At 48.0% G+C, this 14431-nt stretch overlaps 1 long non-coding RNA gene across 4 annotated transcripts in view; it reads left to right on the top strand.

Annotated features, from left to right (window-relative positions):
* The window catches only part of LOC109551151 (uncharacterized), a 168746-nt gene that overhangs the window by 20931 nt on the left and 133384 nt on the right, over nucleotides 1-14431 (top strand). The window lies entirely within an intron of this gene.

Below are 14431 nucleotides of genomic sequence, written 5' to 3'. Positions count from 1 at the left end.
CTGCGGGCTCACAGCTTGGTAGCCAGGCGTGTGGGAACTGCAGTTGGCCTGTGAAGCTGAACTCCGGAGGCTCCTCTGCCTTACCCAGAGCCCTGGCGTCAGAGGCAGAGAGGCCAGGTGGGTTCAGAGCAGCCTGGGAGACTGGGACAGGGCCCTCACCAGGGTTCCCTTTCTGGAGCAAAGCAGATGGGACTTCCTCTTCTTGTCTGGACATCCATTACATAAAATGTCATGATCACACCCAAGGAGAGACATGAAGGCATCCAGAAAATATGCTCTGAAGAGAATAGCCTGGTTTAGAAGACTTTTGACCTACCGCATAATCATATTTTGCGTGTCAGATGCCAAACATTACAGCATTTTTCTTTTGTGCTTTCTATGTCAAACCTCCATCCTAGTCTCTCCCCAGGCAGAGATGGATGCCTCGGGCCAAGGAAGATGAAGGTCATGTATTCATAAAGGCAAGAAAGGAAAGCACATTCATAAATTTTCAAATATCCTTTTATGCTTGAAATGTTACCAGCATTGGATAATGGAACCAAAGGAAACATAACAGCTAAAATGTGAAGGCTTTCTCCACAAGGATAATTCACTATCTTGGTCGTGTTAGACCCTGCCCTTTCAGGCAGGATACACAGTGAGTCAGAAGTAGATGCCACTCAGCATAAAAACGGTACACACTGTGAAAAGATGGCCCGGCCAAGCGGGAATCCTTCCTGAGCTCCCTGGGGCCAAGGCAAGACCAAGGCAGGCGTAGGATGAAAGGAAGGCTGTGATTGGTGGGCTTCTCTCCAGGCTCCTGTTTGCCCTTTCCTATTGGAAGAAAGAAGATGCAGGTGATTCAAGCTAACTCAGAGCCTGGGAAAGGGGGTGGGTGGTGGGTGTAATTTACTGCTCCCAACTCAGTGCTGTGGGCAGGCAGGCCACGGTGCAAGTCTTCATCTCTCACTCAGGAAGGGGGTCTCGTCGGGCAGGGCTGACAGGCCACACTCACAGGTACTCACTGGCATGTGTCTGGAAACGTGCTCAGCCGTTCACATTCACATGTGTTTCCACGTGACTACCTGTAGAACTCTTGGGGGTAGTGCCTGACATAGTGAGCACGAAATAAATGCCAGCCGTTATTATCACTGATGCACAGAAAGGTCTCAGACACCTAAGCAAATAGAGAGAGACACAGATGTGTACATATTCATACTGACATACAGACACCCTTAAACCTTTATGTAGAAACAGTTGAATCTGTATCTGTCGATGTGGATATACCATCACGCATGGTAATTATAACCTACTGGAGATTTCCTACACAGTAGGCATTGTTCTAACACTATACAAGAGGATTACAACAACTTCATGAAGTAGGTATTGTTATTTATCCCAATTAACAGATGGGTGAATTGAGTTACATAGAGGTGACAGCTCAAGGTCACAAAGCTAATAATGGGTAAACTTGGGATTCAAGCCCAGTCAGTCTGGCCTCAGAGGCTACATAGGGAACCACCAGCTATTCTGTTGTTTTTCTCACAGACACCCCAGGCCCATCACAGACTTTCCTACAGATGTGAAGAAACCTCCTACATACAGGTAGATGCACTTCCACAAGACACGTCACGAGGCATGGAATCCCCACCACATGCGTGCTGAACCTTGCAGAACTGTCTAGCTTTCTGACTAACTGGCCTAACGTGATAGTGTTTATTCTCCTGAGTGGACTTTCATATGGCTCCAATCTTGCCACCTGCTGTAGTGAATGTTGGATTCACAACTCCCACTCTTTTGGGGGCTCAGCATGGTTTTGGGGAGGAGGCCAGACTTGCCTTCATCTCCAGGAACTAAACCAAGCTTTGGCCTTGCCTGAGATTTTAGGACCCCTGGCCTCTTCCCACCCCCTTGTCCTTTGTGAGTGCAGGATACTGCCCCTGGGTGATGGTCTCAATTTCTCTGTGTTTGCCCAAGACTGGCTTTTGTTCCTCATCTCCATCCCCAGGGCCAGGTGTCCCCCAGTTGGACCAGGCTTTGAGGAGGGCCCAACCGGGAAGTCCCTTGGGCATCCTGGGACCTGGGGGAGAGGTCTCTGCACGAAGGGGAGGGCAAGGTGGCTCAACCAAGCCCAAGGGGCCACCTCAATGGCCTTCCAGAGGCCCTGGCTGAGTGGACACTGCTCCCAACGTGGGCTTTGACCCAGGGCTAGGCTTGGGCGGGTAGTGAGGCTCCATGTCCCAGAATGTTAGAGTGAACTGGGGGCTTTGAAGTTATCTAGTCCAGCCACTTCATTTTATAGGCTAGAAAGCTCGAGTCTCTGAGACGGGAAGGGATGTGCCTGAGGTCACCCCGTGAATCTCCAACCTCAAGTCTTAACTCCGACTCTAATTTCAGCGTATCACAGGCTGAGCCTCCGTGGGGGGAAGACTAAAGCTCCCTAAGTGCACAAGTTATGGAAACTCAGGACGAACCAGAGATGCAGGCATCCTTGCTCTGGGTGACCGACTACAATTTTAATCCAGACCCAAGGACCCCTTTTTGAAAAAACTCGGGCAGTTGCGTGGCTGTGACTTGGAAGACACCTCTGCTCCCGGTCAGGGCCCCAGCGCTGAGCCACATGATGACTTCTGGCCTGAAAGATCTGAACACCCCTCCTTAATGAATTTGCATTTAACTGAGAAACAACCCTAATGCAAATCTGCGTTTACCCCATTTTTCTCCTGGACTGTTCTCTCTATGGGCAAATGTTAACATAGGCACTTCCTGTGAGCCAGGCTCTGTTCTTAGCACTTTACCTGTTACTCATTTAATCCTCCCAGCAACTATCATCATCTTCATCATCATCATCATCCCCATTTTATCCATTAGGAGACTGTGGTACAAAGGGATTTAGTAATTTGCCTGAGGCCCCCAGGTTAGAAAGGGGCAGAGTGAGGGCCCAATCCCAGGCAGTGCCCCTTCCACACCAGAGCCGTGAGCCTGGACCTCCAGTAGAATGGTCAGCCATCACCGCCAGCTGCTCCCCTAGACAGTTCTGAGAGTCTCACTCCCAGTGACCCCCTGGTGCAGTAAGAAGAAAGCTCAGGCAGCCAGAGAGCTGCACACGAGCCCCAGACACTGTGCCACCTTAAGATCCAGATCATCGACCTGCATAGCCTTGCAGAGCTGAGACCGACACGTGAGCCTGGCTACGCACACGTCCCAGCTTCCCTGGCCTTCGAGAAGCTGTGGCTGATGAGACTTCAAAGCTTTTGCACAGCAAAGGAAACAATAAACAAGATGAAAAGACAACCCTCAGAATGGGAGAAGATATTTGCAAATGAAGCAACTGACAAAGGATTAATCTCCAAAATATGCAAGCAGCTTGTGCAGCTCAATATCAAAAAAACAAACGACCCAATCCAAAAATGGGCAGAAGACCTATATAGACATTTCTCCAAAGAAGATATACAGGTTGCCAACAAACACATGAAAGGATGCTCAACATCACTAATCATTAGAGAAATGCAAATCAAAACCACCATGAGGTATCAGCTCACAGCAGTCAGAATGGCCATCATCAAAAAATCTAGAAACAATAAATGCTGGAGAGGGTGTGGAGAAAAGGGAACCCTCTTGCACTGTTGGTGGGAATGTAAATTAATACAGCCACTATGGAGAACAGTATGGAGGTTCCTTAAAAAACTAAAGATAGAACCACCATATGACCCAGCAATCCCACTACTGGGCATATACCCTGAGAAAACCATAATTCAAAAAGAGTCATGGGGCTTCCCTGGTGGCGCAGTGGTTGAGAGTCCACCTGCTGATGCAGGGGACGCAGGTTCGTGCCCCGGTCCGGGAGGATCCCACGTGCCGCGGAGTGGCTTGGCCCGTGAGCCATAGCTGCTGAGCCTGCACGTCCGGAGCCTGTACTCCGCAACGGGAGAGGCCACAACAGTGAGAGGCCCGCGGTACAGAGTCATGTACCACAGTGTTCATTGCAGCACTATTTACAATAGCCAGGACACAGAAACAACCTAAGTGTCCATCGACAGATAAATGGTTAAAGAAGATGTGGCACATATATACAATGGAATATTACTCAGCCATAAAAAGAAACGAAATTGAGCTATTTGTAATGAGGTGGATGGACCTAGAGTCTGTCATACAGAGTAAAGTAAGTCAGAAAGAGATAAATACCGTATGCTAACACATATATATGGAATCTAAAAAAAAAAAGAAAAAGTTCTGAAGAACCTAGGGGCAGGACAGGAATAAAGATGCAGACATAGAGAATGGACTTGAGGACATGGGAAGGGGGAAAGGTAAGTTGGGACGAAGTGAGAGAGTGGCATGGACATATATACACTACCAGATGTAAAATAGATAGCTAGTGGGAAGCAGCTGCATAGCACAGGGAGATCAGCTCGGTGCTTTGTGTCCACCTAGAGGGGTGGGTTAGGGAGGGTGGGAGGGAGATGCAAGAAGGAGGAGATATGGGGATATATGTATATGTGTAGCTGATTCACTTTGTTATACAGCAGAAACTAACACACCATTGTAAAGCAATTATACTCCAATAAAGATGTTAAATTAAAAAAAAAAAGCCCTCATAAAGATTAAAAAAAAAAAGGAAAAAAAGCTGCGGCTGTTACCATCTCAATCCAAGCTCCCCATCCCCCTTTCTCTTCTCCCCAACTCTACACTTTTGACTAAATAGGGACAAATCCTTTTCACCTAAATTTTGCAAAGAAAAGATTAGGGTTTTTCAGAACTTATACTTGGAAGAAAACTATTAGGGAAAAGAAGCACATTTGAAACTGTAGAAATAGGTCAATGTGGAAGACATAGATCTCAGTTACTCATCAGTAGGAGACTCTGACTCTGTTTGACTACAGACTCCTCTGAGTGGAACACTAGACCCTGGGCCCAGACCTGGGGGCCTCAGAAGGATGTGATGCTCTTCAGTGCAAGTCAGGTTTTAGGATGACTCTGGGGATGTTCCCATACCTGGTCCCAGGCCAGGCCATGCCATTTGGGTATGGCCAGTGGAGCAGTGGTGGGGCAAGCGGGCTTCTCAACATCCCAGCCCACCTCAGTGCTCCTCTCTGGTCTTTGCTGGTGTGTTGGCTCAGGTGTCCCTTCCAGCCCTGAAAATGCCCAGCATCTCTTCTGGCCCCCACCTTGGTTAGGCACCTATTTCGTTGGTTCTAGTGATATCCACTCCTGGGGAAAGGTAAAATGGAGGTCCACAGACCATATGTCTAAATATTTCAAAGTTCTAAGTCCAACTAACAAACTGTTAATTAAAATCTGTTCTATCCTTCAACCTTGGGAAGTTTATCTTCAAAATGATAAAACTGAAAAGACACGTAAAGTTATGATTTTTATACGACTGGAAGTTTGCAAAATATTGAAGACCACTGAATTGAATTATTTCTGAGCACATCAGGGGTTCTGTTGATGGACCAGTGATGTTTGAATGAATAATAAAGACATTTATAACAACATTTATGATTCGTAAATTAGTATATATTTATTCTTTAAAATTTATTTTCTGGCCTTAATTTCAGCAAAATTAGTAATCATGCTTCTTTTTTTTTTTTTTGCGGTACGTGGGCCTCTCACTGTTGTGGCCTGTCCCGTTGCGGAGCACAGGCTCCGGATGCGCAGGCTCAGCGGCCATGGCTCACGGGCCCAGCCGCTCCACGGCATGTGGGATCTTCCGGACCGGGGCACGAACCCATGTCCCCTGCATCGGCAGGCGGACTCTCAACCACTGCGCCACCAGGGAAGCCCAGTAATCATGCTTTTATAATAGAGAACTCATAATTTGTGTTCTAGTGACAGTAATGACCTAAAGGATTAAATATAAAATGTGCTTGTATTCAGAGTGGTTTCAGTTACCTATTGCTGTGTAACAAAACATTCCAAAGCTTGGTGGTTTAAAACAATCACTATTTTATTATCTTTCATGGTTCTCTGGGTTGCTTGGGCTTAGCTGAACATCTCTTCTGCTGCTTTGCTTGGGAATTCTCATGTGCTTGTGCCTGGGTGGTGGGTGGGGCTAGCCTAGAGTCATCAAGAGGCTCAACTGGGATGCTGGGACAGCTGGTCCTTTCCTTCTTTCCGTATAATCTCTGTGCCTCTCTCTCTCCATGTGGTTTCTCCAGTAGGGTAGCTGGACTTCCCAGATGGCAACTCAGGACTCCCAGAAGGGAGTATTTCAAAAAAGAGGCAGAGGAAACTGTCAGTCCCCTTAAAGTCCACATCCAAAACTTGTGCCACGTATATCCAGTGCATTTCATGTGTTAGCATGAGTCACAGGTCAGGCCAGATTCAGTGCGGGGGGACCACACAGGGCATACATTTCAGGAGGTCTTGTTCATTGGGGCCTTCTTTGGAGACTTAGGTACCTGAGTGCTGTTAAGTGAGTGATGTAACAAAAAGCCTTAAGCCTGTGGTTTACTTTGGGACAGTTGGAGAGCAGAAGCTGAAGAGTGTTTCTAACGGCTCAAAACAGTGGGGAAACTTATTGGAGGCTGGAGAAGAGGGGACCTGAGATAGTCACTCAGGATTATGTGAGAATGGGCAAAATAGAAAGGGTGCCTAATGACCTTGTGATCTGGCTGAGGGGATTTCCAAGCAGAATGTTGAACGTGCTCATTGGCTTCTTCCAGCTGACTCTGATAAAACAGGAAAAGGTAGAGATGAACTAAAGAAGCTTTGGAGCAGAATATAGGAAATCTAAGGAGCCAGGTCTATTGTCCCAGCCAGCAAAAGGCTGGAAAAGTAAGAAATGGTCTCAGGGCAAAGAGAACATCCAGGGTGCTGCCAGAAAAGTGTGATTTCATGCAGAGTCATGCATGTGGCTGTTAAGACCCTTTAGAAATATTTAAGGGTGTGTCTTTAGATCCCTTGGATAGACAAAAGGGCTTCTAAGAAGGCCAAAGGTGTACCTCTCGGGTCTTCTCCGCTGGAGAGCAGGACTAAGAATCCCACAGTAACCTCACAGGTGGCTTAAGGTAGGAAGGGCCTTTTTGGAGATAATTGAGGGTGTGCCTTTTGTCTAAAGGAGTAGGTTATAATTTGATATGTAAGAAACCCACAGATCTTTAAAAGAATTTTTCCAGCTTGGATTGAAAGGGACAGAGACAGTCCCAAATGAAGAGACCTTTTTTATGGGCAGGAAGCAGGCCGAGAAGTGCATTTGGTAGCAGACACTGACCATTTCTTCTGGAAAAGGAAGGATAATTCAGAGTGTGGAGCCGAGAGCCACAGACAACCACCCCCAGAGAGCAGGACCAGACCCTAATAAAGGAACTGGCTTGATCGCAGAATTGCTCTGAGCAATGTTCTCATCCTTTCTGAATGAGTGTCCATTGCAGTTGACCTGTGCTGACCTCCTTGTTGTGGGTTGAGTTTGGGGAGGAAGACAACGTGTCTCTTCCGCTCACAGATCCTCAAATCAAGAGGAAGCATCCCTAAGCACCCACACCCGAGGGCCCTCCTCTGCAGCGGACCTGAAGTAGATGTTGAGGCCCTGGTCTGGAGTCTAAGCCTGATGAGTCTCGTTCATGGATGAGACTTTGGGGGTCTCGGACAGTGAGCGTCTTCTGTAAGTGTGAGGGGTGTGATTCATTAGAGCCCAGAGGGCAGACTGTGGTGGTCTCGAGAGCTAACTCCCAGCGAGCCATATCTCCGGTACGCATGACCTTGTGTAGTCCTCTGTCTTGAATCTGGGCTGTCCCTGTGACTCACTGTTAGCCAGTAGAAAGCAGCGACGGTGGTGGTGCTGCGTGATTTCTGAGGACAGGTCACGGGAAGCCTTTTGGCTTCTCTGCCTGGGTCTCTTAGGATGCTCATTCTGGGATAAGCCAGTCATCTTGTAAGAAGGCTGATTCCTCTGAGACTACCACACTCTGAGGAGGCCAAGCTCACCATGTGGACAGGTCACAGTAGAAAGCAGTAGAGTCAGCCAGACTCCACTGGTTCCAGCCACCCCAGCTGAGCACTGGATGTGAGAGTAAAGATGCTGCCATCTTAGACGTACAGTCCAGCTGAACCTGCATTTGACTTTAAACCTTGTCACCAGCTACAACCACACAAGAGATGCCCACCCCACTCCAAGTGACCACTGAGCCAGCGAATCCACAGAACTGTGAGAGAGAAAAGTAATTTATTTTAAGCTACTAAGTTTTAGGACTTGCTATATAGCAATAGATAACTGAAACTGTAAAAAAAAATTCCTGATATTTTAATTAAAAAATGTAAATTAAATTGTGAGATCAACGGTTCAAATTCCTTTCTGCATAAGTTTTAAACTTTTTTTAATATTCAAATTTATCTATTAAAATTAAAAGGCAAATATAACTAATAGTATAGCTACTACATTTTATCTAATACATGCAAAAATTTTAATGAAATATTTAAAGCTGAATTTTAATTTAAGTTTTGAAAATTTAGTTAAATCTTAGTAAATAGTTTTATAAAAATAAAATCATTCACAGTTCTAGGGTTGTTCCCTGTCTGTCTAGTTGCCAACGTGAAGAGTATCGCACTGCATGTTACATCTTGACCTGCATATGTACAACTGTAGGAGAAATATGAATTATTTATACTGGAAAATGTTCCTCAGCTGCCCGTGCAATTGTAACAACTGCTGTGCTAATTTATGAGTACCTCTGGAACCACAAAGAGAAGCAAGAAAATGCACGTTTACCGCTATTGAGACACGCTACTTCTACTGCATTCTAGCTATCTGAGAGGAAGGATTCGATAAATCAGGCTGTCTTTTCTCTTACCTAAGTGCTTCTGCCATTCAGTCCTCCCTACACTCCGGAGCAGGGTCCATCTCTGATGTCAGTAGCAGCACGACCCACACACTGTTATAGCAATTAGACACAGTCTCCTTTTGATTCAAGGACTTAACACGAATGATGTGGAGAAGCATCTCCCTGGGTCCCGAACGGTGTTACCCAGGAGAGCGGATGTCCAGGGTTAGAGATCACCTGTGCTAGTGCTGAGTGCTGGGTCCCAAGGGCAGAGGCATCCGTGTGTTCTTTAATTGTGTGTGTGCGTACGTGTGTGATTGCTGCTTCCGACCATCCGGTACAGGTCTGGCAGAGGTGTGCATCTCTCCTGAACTTCTGCGGAACCCTGACCCTTGGAAGACTCATTCTCACTCTTAGTTCCTCCATTTGAAACATATTTCATAGTCATTAGCCCGGTGTATCCATTGAGACATTGTTAGCTGTAGGTGACAACAGACCAATTCAAACAGGCTTAAGCAGAAAGAGAACACATTAGCTCTCACAACTGGGGAGTCCGAGGGCAGAGATACAGTGCTCACACTTTGTTTTTAGGGGTGGGGTTTGGGAAGCCACGTGACAGACGGCTCACCTCCCAGAGTTAGGGGGCGGGCAAGTGCGCTTAGTTGCCCCCAGGAAGGGAGGCAGCCAGAACCCAGCATGCCCTCCACGCCTGCTTGTAACTGTTTGCCAGATTCAGTTTCTTGGTCTGTTGTGCTGGGCACCTGGGCCAGGTTTCTCAAGCAGCCCAGGTAGTAGGCACTGTCTTCCTAAAGCTGGTGGCTGCCTGAAGCAGATTCTTCACCCACTCCTGTTTCAAAGCTCTCAATCCCTGGCCAAGCCCCTGGGGCAGGTGTGACAGTCACCAGCAGGGCAGAAATGACTGAGCCCAGTGAAGGCAGAAGGCTTTCTAGGTGTGGGTTACCATTTCCTCTGGCCTGTGTCAACACTCGGGGATCCTCCAAGGATGGCTCCCCCAGAATCATACCCCTGTACTTGTGCGCAGTAGAATTGTCTGTACGGTAAACAGCGAAGACACCATTTCTGCCAGGCAACTAGGGGGTCGTTCCCCTCCCCCAGAGCTCCAACGACAGGCCATTTGTGGACGGAGACCCTTGTGGACGGCCTCTCGTAACATTTCCCTTCACACGGCTGCTCCTCCACATGGACTCCCCCAGAAGCCTGGCAGGTAGGACAGATTACCCTTCCCAAGGCCCCGCAGGTCCCTCCCCAGTTCTCCCCTCCCTCGATTCACTTTCCACTGACCCTCCCAGCTGAATGTAGCCATTGCTCCTTCCTCCCCTCTCCCCCATCAGCCCCAAGTCCCCAGTGTTTCCTGACACACACTCCCAAGGTTCCTCAGAGCCAGCTGAAAACCCTGGGAGGAAAGAAAGGAGGGGCAGGAATGACACGTCTTCCAGGCTGCCTGCCCAAGCTCCGTTAGGCCCACTGCCCACGGGCAGTGCATCTGTGGATGTGTGGAGGTCACACCTTGGGCCAAGACGTGCCTGACCGCCTGCTCGGGTCTGCGCAATGCTTCCTCCCACCCTTCTTCTCTGACTCCCTCTCCCTTTCTCCTTTTTCCTCCTTAGATCTCGCCATAGCCCCCCCCCCCCCCACCTCCTCTCCTGCTCTCTCTCCCTCTACCCCACCCAAATGAGGTTGGGTAAACAAAACTTAGTACGTCCAGACTATGAACATCGTAAGTCAAATCGTGTTTTTAAGAATGTTTGTTGAGATGAACCTACCCGTGAATATCCTGCAGAGGGAAGAGGGGCTCACAAGGCATTACGGGCAGTATGAGCTCAGTTTTCTAAATGCCCCTCCCCACACCCAAAGACAATGCAAATCACACAACACAGTCATATATATAGCACCATAGTGTTCGCTTCCTTTCTACTCTACCCATTGGGGTCTAGGCCCTGTCCCTGGGTCAAGGCCCTTTGAAGACCGCAGGAATGGCAGATCCAGCCAGAGACAGGCATGCATTTCAAAGGCTGGTCCATACCTCCTCCCCCTTGCCCCACTGTGGTGTTTGTCACTTCCTCCCCTTGGGAGCATCTGGAGGCCCTGGCCAAGGGGAGAGATGAAGGCAGAATTGTTGGATCAAAGTCCAAGCACATAATAAAGGCATCTCCCTGCCCCACCTAAGGACATGATAATGTGCATTTACCCACACAAAAACACAGAGCAGTGGGCTGGGGCGCCATAAACCTTCTCTTATTACAAAGCCGGAATCTTTTCCATCTGTGTTTAAGCTGCAGCCTAAGAAATAATGTTTATAAAAATAAGATTGGAAGCAAAAATATTGAATGCAATAAATTATGACTACACTGTGTTCTCTCCTGAGGGATGTCCTGGCCAAAGAGCCTTCAATATTTCTATCTGTGTCTGTGCTTTGTCTCTTCTTATAAAGCATTCCATTTGTTGATGGCAAGAAAAGGCCTAGAAGGCCGAGGTTGACTCAATAGAGCTATGGTGCTTGGCTGTCTGTACCTGCCTGGTATCTTAATTTCTCTTCCGAAGGAACAACAGCTCTGCTTGTTCTGGAACTGCAAAATGAAAGCCCAAAGGGAGGCTGCCCAGGGGAAGATTTGTTGGCTAGTTTCCGTCACCCCTGCCATCTCCCTCCTTCCAACCCCACCATCACATCCCCACCACCGTCATGACCATGAATCCAGACACCATCATGATCACCCTTCATGGATGCAACACACCTACCATTTCCCAGGCATTGGCTAGGGTTTGGGAGGGAGGGAAACCTGGGAAATTAATATGACACAGATCTGAGATTTAAAAATCTCCAGGGAGATGGGCCAGATGTACAAATAACTCAGAACAAGAAGGAAAGTCAACAGCAAGGTACCGAAAAGTTCTCCCAGAGTTCAGAGGAGGGAGAAGCAGCTTTTGAGTTGAGTCTGGAAGGATGGGTTGGATCTAGACCCCCAGAACTGGAAGGAAAAGGCCTTCTTGGAAGAGGGATTGATGTCAGGGAAAGTGCAAAATTGTAATGCGTGGATGAAGAGGAGAGGAATGGATTCAGTTGGGCTGGACCCCAAGGTGTCTGAGGGGCAGTGAGGGAAATCAGGTTGAAGGGTGGAGTGGGAGTAGATCAAGAAATGTGATGGATAAAGGAAAAGGCCACTCAGTCCAAGGATTTGGGCCTTTTATATGGTGGGAAGTGGACGATCAATGGAAAGTTATTGAGCTGTGGGAGGGTGGAGCTGATTTTGAAGCTAATCATTGTGATGTGATCTTGGGGCCAGTGAGCATTCTCTGCTTTCTCTTTCCTGAAAAGATCCCAACTCTTCTCCCCTCTTGGCCGATTCAAAAATTTAACAGAAATGTTAAGTGTTAGCCATTTGCTTTAAATCCTACCACTTCATACTTTGTCCCTTAAGCATTTGTGACAGAGAGGAGGGAGAGGGGTAAGAATGAAACACACAGCCATTGACTATTACTTATACCTCTGGGCAAATAAGTATATCAGATGCTTTCTAGAGAGTGGATTTTGCTTGCGGCAGGTATGGCATATGAGGGTACCACAGGAGAAGCAGAGGGGACAGCCTCCTGTCAGCTCACACGGCCTGCTTTGCCTTCCTTATGGGATCAGCTCCATGTGGCTCTGAGGTGTTCGACTCAAGAGTAGAGAACCCCAGGGCCCAAGGCAAGGGCATCCCCAAGAGCCAATGGGAGGAAGCCCTGATGGTTGGACAAGGCTGGTGCCAACTTGTGCGGACTTTGCCCTTGGAGCAAGGGTGGTGCTGCCCTCATTCCACTTTCTCCATGATTCCAACGGGAACCACTGGAGTTGCATCCGGGAGTCATTTCCAAGGCATTTTCTTTTTCAATTCCTTACTTGGCTTTATTTAATAACGCAGTCCCCAGTGCAATAACATCCTCTATTCTGTCCTGTTCTGTGTAGATAGAAGAAAGCAGACCTCTTGTCTTATTGTGGCTGGGCCTCGACGCTCATTTTCTGGCAGACGTTTAGGACGGAGCTGGGATCCCTCCCTCTGATTTGGGACTATTTGAGAAAAGGCGCCTGTGACCCTTCCCCCACCTTCCGGCCTGGTTTTCCTCTGAGGACAGGGGGAGAGGGCTCTTCCAGGCCGAGCTGGCAGCCAGGCCAGCGTTTGTGGTAGGCGGTGTTTATGTGAATGCACAAATGTTTATGCAAGATTGCCAACCGGTTATTTATGAGTCTCTCAGCTCTTCCCCAATAAAAGCTGTTCTCTCAATGCTCTGACAGGCCCCACATCTGTAACTAATGTGTCACTCACTCAGCTAATGCAGTTCACTTGTGTTTATTTTTGCACAAAAGCAATTTATCCAGCCGCTCTGGGGGAAAAAAAAAAAAAAAAAAAAAGGCCGTGTCAGGAGCCTTCTTTGGAACAGAGTGTTTTTCCTCAAAAGATATTCCAAATGGCTCACAGGGCAGGGCAGGCTTCTGGTGTGTGTGCCTGCCCGTGTCTGTGTGTCTGTCCTGAGTGTGAGGGAGTGTGTGGGCCCGTGCTTTGTCTCCGAGTATATGGATGTGTGTCTTTGCGCCTCTGTCTGTCTGGGACTGAGTGGCTTTGAGTGTTTACCCCTGAATCTAAGAGTTCTGCCGGGGTGTGTTTGGGTTTAAAAGGTATTGGGTGGGGGCGGGGTTGGATGTAACTTCGCATTCCCTCCGGTAGAGATAAATCAAAGTTGGGAAAGTAAGTTGTTGGCAGTTAAAATGCCTGGAGGAGGAGTTTGGAGGAAGGAGGGGAGGGGGAACCAAGGTTAAAAGGGAGGATGATTGGCTTCAGGGCAAAAGGAACATTAACACTGTCCAGCCAAGGACTGTAACTATAAAACTGCAGAGGAAGGCCTAGGCATCCCTTCCCTGTGGTTGTTAACTTTATCATTCCCACTCTGTTTTTCTTCAGTATTGACAGTAAACCTTCAGAGTGAAAAGGATGCTCTGTGGGCTTGTTTGGGGGGCGCGGTAAGAAAGGAGGGAGCCTGCTGCACAAGCAGATTCCTGGGAAAAGGAACCAAACCGTGGCGGGAGGCTGTGAGGGGCATGTCCCCGCCAGGGTGGGGGTCAGGAGTCAGGCTGAGTGCGTGGGGTCTGCCAGAAGGGAAAAGAGGTGCTGACTTGGGCTGGGGAAGGGCCTGGTGGACTCTGTGGTCCTCAATCTCATCCCGTAGTTGGTCACTCTGACCCTGGCCAGTCAATGCACCAGTCTGCGTTGGGCAGGAGAGTCCAGAAGTCTCCATGTAGACCCCTCCCACTGCTGGGAAACCATCCATGGATGTCCATGGCCAACTGGCATGGAGGAGGTGGCCCTGATGGCAGATGTCTTTTATGTCACCCCTAAATGACCCAGCAGGAGTAATGGCGTATTAATTAGGACAGTGGTTCCCAAACCACGTGCTCGAGGAACCCTCATACTCATTACTCAAAACAGATGTCTTCTTACAGCTCAGACCAAATCTTGGTTGCTTTGTCCCAATCTGCAGGAAAATATTGGAGTTCTTCCCTCTTGAGTTTTCCGCCAGTAAGATTTCATTAAATCTCTGGTGCCTGTCGAATGATACGTCAGTTGATATTTATATAAACATAGAGAAATGTACAATTGTGCTTTGCCTGAAAGCTTGTTTTTATGGACTTGGGCTTTCCAATG

This window comes from Tursiops truncatus, chromosome 14 (genome assembly GCF_011762595.2).
Source record: "Tursiops truncatus isolate mTurTru1 chromosome 14, mTurTru1.mat.Y, whole genome shotgun sequence".
NCBI classification, from domain to species: domain Eukaryota; kingdom Metazoa; phylum Chordata; class Mammalia; order Artiodactyla; family Delphinidae; genus Tursiops; species Tursiops truncatus.
Note: the sequence above shows the minus strand (reverse complement) of the source record. Positions and strands in the feature narration are given on the sequence as shown.